Source organism: Seriola aureovittata, chromosome 22, assembly GCF_021018895.1.
Source record: "Seriola aureovittata isolate HTS-2021-v1 ecotype China chromosome 22, ASM2101889v1, whole genome shotgun sequence".
Lineage (NCBI taxonomy): Eukaryota > Metazoa > Chordata > Actinopteri > Carangiformes > Carangidae > Seriola > Seriola aureovittata.
The window spans coordinates 12,125,303-12,133,854 of NC_079385.1; the positions used below are offsets into that span (position 1 = coordinate 12,125,303).

General features: G+C 40.6%; 1 protein-coding gene across 1 annotated transcript in view; it reads right to left on the reverse strand.

Moving 5' to 3' along the window:
* The window catches only part of cacna2d4a (calcium channel, voltage-dependent, alpha 2/delta subunit 4a), an 87,394-nt gene that overhangs the window by 23,776 nt on the left and 55,066 nt on the right, over window positions 1-8,552 (reverse strand). The gene's annotated exons all lie outside the window — the stretch shown is intronic.

Consider the following 8,552-nt stretch of genomic DNA (forward strand, 5'->3'; position numbering starts at 1 on the left):
TCAACTCAAAAATAAAAAATACTGTTTGTGTTTCCCAAAAGTGGCAGAGTTATGTTCACCAAAGCCTCAGCAGATCCCATGACTTTCTGATGGAGAGCATTCAATAAACTGATGTTGCCTGGCAACAAACACTGCTCCAGCCAGTTAAAGGAGTTATGGCAAATTCTGGTTGACCCCTCAGAGAGAGAGAGAGAGAGAGAGAGAGAGAGGGAGAGAGAGAGAGAGAGAGAGAGAGAGAGAGAGAGAAAAAAAGTTCAGTAACAGCTGATTATAATGTTCAGTTTGAATAAAAGTCCTTGATGTCTGAGTACGCACACAGATACACATGCCCACACACATTCACATACCTACACACAAACGTCCACACATGCACAGGCAATAAAAGCAAGAAAAACATAGAAATGCACTCACAGAGCCATTAAAACTCACAGGCTGAAATGTATGGACATACACAAGGAAACACATACACACACGTACACTCTCACAACAGTACACACAGGTACACAAACACACAGACCCAAATGGACGTACATCCATCTGATCTGAACTTATATAACCATGATAGCTGATAAACAATTAAAAATGACCTTTGACCCTGAACTTTTCAAAGTCAAGTCACAGTTGGTTTTTGTGACATCTCCAAGATAGACGCAGAAGAAAACAGGCACACACACCTCTGTGCTGAAGCTCGTCAACCTCAGAGGACTCACCAGAGGCTGCACTGACATCACGTTACCAAAGCAACAGGCAGAGGGCTGGGATTGGACGAAAAGGATGATGACTCAACCTCCCTCCCTCATCCTCCTCTTCTCTCTCACCATAATCTCTCTCTCTCTCTCTCTAGAAGTGTCTCTCACTTTCTCATGCGCAACTTTTTGAACGTCAAGGATGCAGACAGAGGTGCATGCACGGGCAGAGCCGCATGATATTTTCCAGTTCAAAGAAAGGAAGTGGACTAACTAGCTTTGAATTAAACACATATTAAACACAGCACAAACACAAAAACTGAATAAGGCTGTGTTAACTATGGAACAATTACCACTAAAAAAGAGAAATTAAGACATAAATTTACACAGCTGTATTAATGCTTTTTTTAAATTGTGAAACCCACTGACACAGCAGAAAGATGGACGGAGGATTCTGCCATCGTAAAGGTGACAGAGCAGAAGTGATGGAGTGTTAAATGGGTGGCCTGTTTCTTTAAAATGGAAATAAATGCTGTTGACATTGGGCAGATGTGTGTGTGTGTGGACCTTTTAAGTCAGCAGAGCCTACCTTAAGTTAACCTAGTTTCACAGCCTTCTTGAGCAGGCCTGTTGGAGGCACGATCACTAAATCATTCATAGTGGAGAGACAGGGAGAAACATGTTCCTCTGTGTATGTGTGTGTGTAAGAGAAAGAAACAGTGAAGGCAAACTGCTCTGCTCTTTCTTCTATTCTGAATGTTAACATGGTAGTTTGTGCTCATAACAAGGCAATTTTGTCACATCAAAAAGGAATAAAGGAAAGGAAAGTGGCGACATTCTGATGCACTAATATGGCATGAAATTCAATTACTTACTCAATTTTGATCAACATGGTGCTGAGTGTGTGTCTTTTTGTGTGTGATCACTCCTCTTTCGTTACCTCACTAATCCAATTTTATTCAGGTATTAACTTAAGTATCTGAATTTCAAAGTAAAAGTTAATTTTGGGACATTCACTTATTTGTTTTTGATTTTAAAAAAACAAACAAAAAAAAACTGTTAATTTATGCATCTTCAGCTATAATGCAGGTTGCCAATTATGACTCTTTAGCTTCTAAAATCTCCATCATGTCCTAAAACATGCTGTAGAGTTGAGGGAAACTGCAGAGTCAGGTGTTATGTGTGTTCGTCACTATTAGCAACCCCTTTCACTTTCCATGCACTACATGTTTTTTTCCATCGTTAATATAAAAATATTGATTATTGCAGCGTTAAGGAATTGGAGAGGTGTTAATAGGTGTATTATTTTATTTTGGACAAAGCTGGGACAGCTGTTTTCCACTGCCTCCAGTTATTATTATGCAAAGCTAAATTAACCATATCCCGGCTCCAGCTCTGTATTTAATCCACAGACACAAGATTGATTTTTATCTTCTTAGCAAATAAGCATATTTCCAAAAATGTTGACCTATTCATTTAATTACATTGGAAAACATAAACTGAGAAAGAAATAGATTAAATCTGCCTAAAATCACTTATCTGCACCACCCTCCTTCCTTATCCATTTCCTCCCTCTCCTCTCTCTACTCCTGTTTCTATCTCTCTAAGAAGACAGATGGCGTTCTCTCATCTCTCCCCTCTTTATCTCTCAATTATCCCTCTCTCTTTTCCATCCATTCTTCTTTTGGTCTCTTGCTGCTAGTCTCTCTCCTTCTCTTTTCCATTTTACTCTGTGCAGCTCTGTTGTTATTTTGTTCTCTCTTTCTTTCCCCCCTTCTCCACCTTCCACTTTCCTCTTGTTTTCTCTCCCTCGCTCTCGCGTCTCGTGTCTGTCCCACACCGCTCTCTTTCCCCCATCTTCTCCTCTAGGAAATCCCTCTCCACCATCTGTCTGGCTGTGATGAATTCAGAGCCTTTCAGAACAAATCAACTCGGCCAAATTAATGAGACTCTCCAAGGGGATAAACTTTGTGTCAGTGTGTGTGTGTGTGTGTGTGTGTGTGTGTGTGTGTGGGAGAGAGTCTGTGCACCTAAAATACTTCATAATCCTTCGACTGTATCGCTTAATTTATACTGCAGTGACAGATAGCGTGTTACAGGGAAATACAACAGACAAGGCTGGCTACAAACATTGAGTTGCTTAAACTATTACAAGTCAGGACCTCAGATTGGCCTGTTATTGGTCATCCCCACATGTTAACTGCTGCTTTTTTTCTAAGAGCCTTGGACACTATGTTCACTTTCAACAAATTTTCCAAAAACAAGTATGTAAGGCAACTGACGACCAGTGTTTTCCAGGTCACCAAGTTCATAACTTATGTTTGTGTTGTAGGTTGTAGGTATGCATCAGAAGCCAAGTTCAGACTATATGGGGCCATCTAGTCAGGTTTCTAGCTACACTTTCAGCCGTCTGATTACTATAAGTACCAGTGCAGTTGGAGGGAAAGCAAAATGTCACTTTGCTTTAAGAGTTTGCTGATGGGGAGAAGGGAAGCAGCACTCAGGAAATATGGAGTTTCAAAAACAAGCATACTAATTTCACTGTTAAAAGCCTTGTAATTAAACAACCTTGTTGTTTAATCACAGTCATTTTTACTTGTTCAGTTATTTTAAGAAAATAATTCAGCCTTTAACAATACAATTAAAAAGTTGGTATTCATACATAATAATATGTATAGAAGTGAGTACTTTTTAGAAACAAATTTATATTCAGTAAGTGAGTTGTAATGACTGTGTGGAAATTTAAATAGCCTCTTTGTCTAAAGCAGTTTTCTTAAAGGGGCACTACACAGATTTTACAAATCCTGGTCATGAAGAGTTCTACTTACTTCACGCCTGTGAAAATGATTGACTAATGTCTTCTGTGAGTTTGGAGGAAGTGCTCCAAAGCCTGGAAAAATAACCTTGGTTCCTAACACTGGAGCTTTTAAGAAATCATGTACAATTTGCTGCTTTTTTAGCCCCCTCTTTGCGCCAATTTTGGAAAAAGTTCAAAGATTTTGGGTGAGACATTTTAATGTATTTCCTTTTGAAACTGGGTGGGTGTTTTGAGTTGGGAAATTTGGTAGTTATCAATGTTAAGTGTAAACACATGTAAACGGTGTGGCAGTTTGATTTGATAGAAAACGCAGAAGAAAAACAATGTTTGGGGTCCATTTCATTGGATCTTTGAATCAATCTATTTAAATCACTTGGAGGATACAGTCCATGTTACATTACTTGCTTTTGTGAAATTACTGTGATAGGCCAGAAAATATTCTAGCCCAATTTTAATACAATACTGTGCTTTACAAAGCAGTTCTGAGAGGCTTTAAAGCTGAAGAGGAAAAAGAATACTAGAAATATATTAATAAAAACACAGAGGCAAAAGCAATGGGAATACAATAGGCTATTCAATAAACCCTGTCTGGAAAAATGTGTTTCAAGGCGTGAATTAAAACATGATTGATTTCTAATGGAGCAATCCTCATTGACCATATTGACCAAAGGGCCATAAAACTGTCTGGTCAATATGAGGCTGATTCACGGATGATAGAAAACGCTGATGAATGGGAACAGAGACACAAATGACTCCTGGGATAAAACCATGGACATATACAATATCTTTCCCATGTGTGTGTGTGTGTGTGTGTGTAAAAAGATGGATAGTGCCTTGAAGTCACTTGTTCTATGCAGGAACTAGTGGTTGTAGTGCTAAATGTGCCTGGCCAGGCCTGGTGTTAATACAAAGACTAGAGCCAATTCATCTTCACTGACACTCACCCAATAGCACAGTAAATTACAGAGTGAGGGAGAGGGTGAGGGGGTGAGGGGGTAAGTGTGAAGAGAAACGGAGTAAAGGAGAGAGATAGAGATGAGGGGAGAGACAGAACTGGTAGAGGAGAAAAGGAGGGGAGAGGGAGATGGTGCAGAAAGGGGAGATACTATATGCATATAGTTCACACAGCAACTTATAATGAATGCAACAGATTAAATTTAAATTCATATGTCATCAATACTAGAGGTAATGAACAGCAAGTAGTGCAGGGATTTAATCATGCCTCCTAGATAATAAATAAACCAATGTTCCTGTGGCTGGGGAATGAGTATATCTGTTAGAGTAATGCTGGGTGAGACATTACAGCCAGAGAGAAAAGTTAAGAATACTTTACTTCCTCCAAACCACTGCCAGTAATCATTTTTCATAACACGTATTTTCTGCATCATTGATGGAACAGAACCGGCCATAAAAGTCGCCTTGGCAGGAGGTGTTGGCACTTAGAATGGATCCCCACGCCAGAAGGCCTCTTTGCCAGACACATAACCAGCCCGGAAAAAGTGGACACGTCCCTTGGAGGACCAAATAAATCAAGCTCACCTCGCACTCTTATCTGGTGTTAAAAACCTCTTCCCTCTCAATCAGTGGACAAAGTCTCAAAGGAGCTGCCTGAGGAGATTGGGCCAGTCACAGTCAATACACTATTGTTTATAGAATTAAACTAACTTTTATAAACTCAGTTTTTCCACCACTGCTTTTCCAGATTCATCTTTTCCCCCAAATGCCGAGGCCCTAGCCATGATCAGATGTAGCAGCACAGTGCAGAGGCAAAGTGGAGAAAAACTAGCAAAAACTTGCAGAGGCAATTACTGTATATATAGGAAATATATGATCTGATGATCAAGAAAGGCTGGGTGCAAGAAAACTCTTTTTTTATCCTTTTCATCCATCATGGATTGCTCTCAGGTTACATCACAGACAGCTGTCTGTTCATCTGCTATAAACTGAAAGGTCACTGAAAAGCAAAGTCATAGTTGAAACAGATTGAATTTTCAGTCAGCAATGGGATGTGAAATCCAAGTGCTGCCACAAGGTTGCTCTCTCCATTGGAAAGCAATGGTTCATTCAGACGTGAAGCAGTTCGTTCTCTTGCCTATCATGAATAGAGCACCTAAGGAGAATAAGAGAGAGTGTTCCATGTTAAAAGTATGAGACTTTAAACCAAGTGTTTGAAAATTGCTTGTGAACTGTCAGATCTGGAGGCACTGATCGAACTGAAACATCTGCACTAACTTTTGCACTAACTAACACACCTGTTTGTCCCTGTGAGTTGTGTTGGTAACTGCAGGCGCTGAAACATGTCTGTCAGTACATAATGAACTAAACAAATTTAGGCTATTTTAAAAAGTGCAGGCGCTTATGAACTGTTTTCTATATTTGATACCAAGTGTCCTTGAGCCTGGCATTAAATTCTCTGAGTAAGTAAGAGTGCATCACACACACACACACACACAAACACACACACACACACACACACACACACACACACACACACACACACACACACACACACACACACAGCCATTATCCTTACTGTTATAAAAGCAGACATGCTTTCTACATTATTATGTCCAACAATAATAGACAACAAAATAAAACTTTTATGTGCAACGGCATATTGCACCTTGCCCTGCTATTCCAGTCATTCTAGCCAATCATCTTTTCTAACTACCACTGAGTGTGTCCTATATAGCCAGCACTGGCAGCAGCTACTGGCAGCTAAAATAGATTTCTGTTTGCCAGGAAGTACATTCAAGACCAGCGAAGCCAGCACAGTGCCCACATTTGAACAGGAAACCAGAGGACTCATATTCAGTTTGTATTTGTGTGTCTGTGTGTGTGTGTGTGTGTGTGTGTGTGTGTCTGAGTGTGTGTGTGTGTGTGTGTGTGTGTGTGTGTGTGTGTGTGAGTGTGAGTGTGTGTTGGACAGCTGACCAGTCTGGTGTTTTAATTGGCCTGTGCAAAAACCTGGACCTGGTGACAGACAGTGTTGTGTGGAAACTCAGGAAAGTATACAGGTAGTTGCTGACTAGTAAACTGAAGGGCTGCAATCCATAATACATTAAATTGTTCCAATTATCTTGGTAATGTCACATGGAACATATTACATACTTGCTTGTAACACCAGTTATAGATTCCGGACTCTGGCTGGACCAGGTTTAATTGGGATTCAGACAATTTTTTTAATCTAAATATTTGGATTAAGATTCATAATGGCAACGTCATCACCTTATAAAGTTCTTATAGCGAATTTGTTAGCAAAGAGTTGCTTATCTACACAACCAGCAGGGAGCAGCATTAGCATTCTTTTGGAGTCATGTTTATGGCCATCTGATGAATATAAGACCAATACTCACTCTCCTTTTCACTCTGTTTTGGTCTCCACCAACAACTAAGGGCGATATGTGGCTTTTCAGCAGCTGCTGTGCTCCACTGTGTTCACCTGCTAGCTGCTATACTTCTGTTTGGTATTTGGAGCTGGATAGGTGGTGTACAGTGGCTTAATCATAGTTTTTAGAACATCTATCTACTGAAGCTGGAAATGAGGTTGATCTGCATCATATATACCATTACTGTTTTATCTTAGCTGATACAGATCCATTCAAAAATGCCTGGATCGGTGCCCAGTACCAATCTTTCAGACTGGCTTGGGACATCTCTGCCTTTCACATTACACAAAGTCATATTTGATCCCTGCTAATATAAAAAGTATTGACTAGTGCAGTGTTAAGGTTACATAACATGGATTTTCATGTCATAAAAAATAACATAAAAAATTAGACAGTGAAAAAAAAAATCCCACAACTGGTTTGCAGGCTATGAAAAGGAACAGTATAAAAAAACACCTGGAGTGTTTGTCTTGACGATGCAGGTGCCCTGAGAGAGGCATTAGAAGATGCTTGGCTGTTGAAAAAGTTTTGGTTTGATCCCTTATGTAAACAACTAGTCTCTCACTTAGACGCCGTCAACCGTGCCAAATGATTCACATGCTCATTAACAGCACTGTGTGTGTGTGTGGTGTGTGTGTGTGTGTGTGTGGGTGTGTGTCAACTTTGAGTCAGTCCATATAAGGAAGTAGCCAAGTAATTATATGCTGTGTACAAACAAACACACAGTCCCCCCCACCAGTTAATATTCTCCCAACCCCACCCCCCTCCTCTTTTACTGCCCTACCCTCCCTGTTTCTGTCTATCTCAAAAATTGTCATTGGTATCTTCCAAAGGAAACATTTTTTGCTTTTTCACAATGATTTTCTCTAACGAACACACACCACAGACACAACTTGGAGGACATTGCACTGACTCACTTAATTTCTTGGGGATTTAACTTCAGTCATTAATATTTTATGTTGTGGGGACCACAGTTTTGTCCAGACAATGTCAGTAACTTAAATACGCACAGATTCAAAAAGGTGTGTACATACGGCCATGTGCACGAACATACTCTACACTACACACACACACACACACGCATGCACGCACGTAGACGCTCAAAAGCCAGTCGTTACGAGAGCTGCCACTGGGAATAGAATGAAAATGAAAGCCGAGCGACGGAGACGTGAAGAGAAAAAAAAAGGAAAAAAAAAATCAAGGGAGGAGAAAAGCCCATGAGGCAGAGGGAGATTCTCATCTTCAATGAAATCAGATGATCCCTCCCTCCCTCCCTCCCTCTCTTCCTCCCTCCCTCCACTGTTACAGCTTTCTTTCTCGCATCTCTCTTTCTGTCTCCCTTCCATCTCCATCCTTGTCCTCTGCCTCTCTCTTTCTCCTCCTTCCTCCTACCTTTATCTGTTTTCAACCAACCTCTTCTCTATATCTCTCACCACCTCCCACTCTCTGTCTCTCTACTTTCTCCTAGCCCTCCCTTCCTCTCTCTCCTACTCCCTCTCTGTCTCTCTCCCTCTCTCTCTCTTGGCTCTCACTCTTTCGTATTATCACTCTCTCTGTATTCCACCTCCCTCATCCTCTCTCTGTCACAGTGGGAGAGCTGCAGGCAGACAGAAGCAGCATACACTAATGTTACTATATTTGACAAGACACACACACACA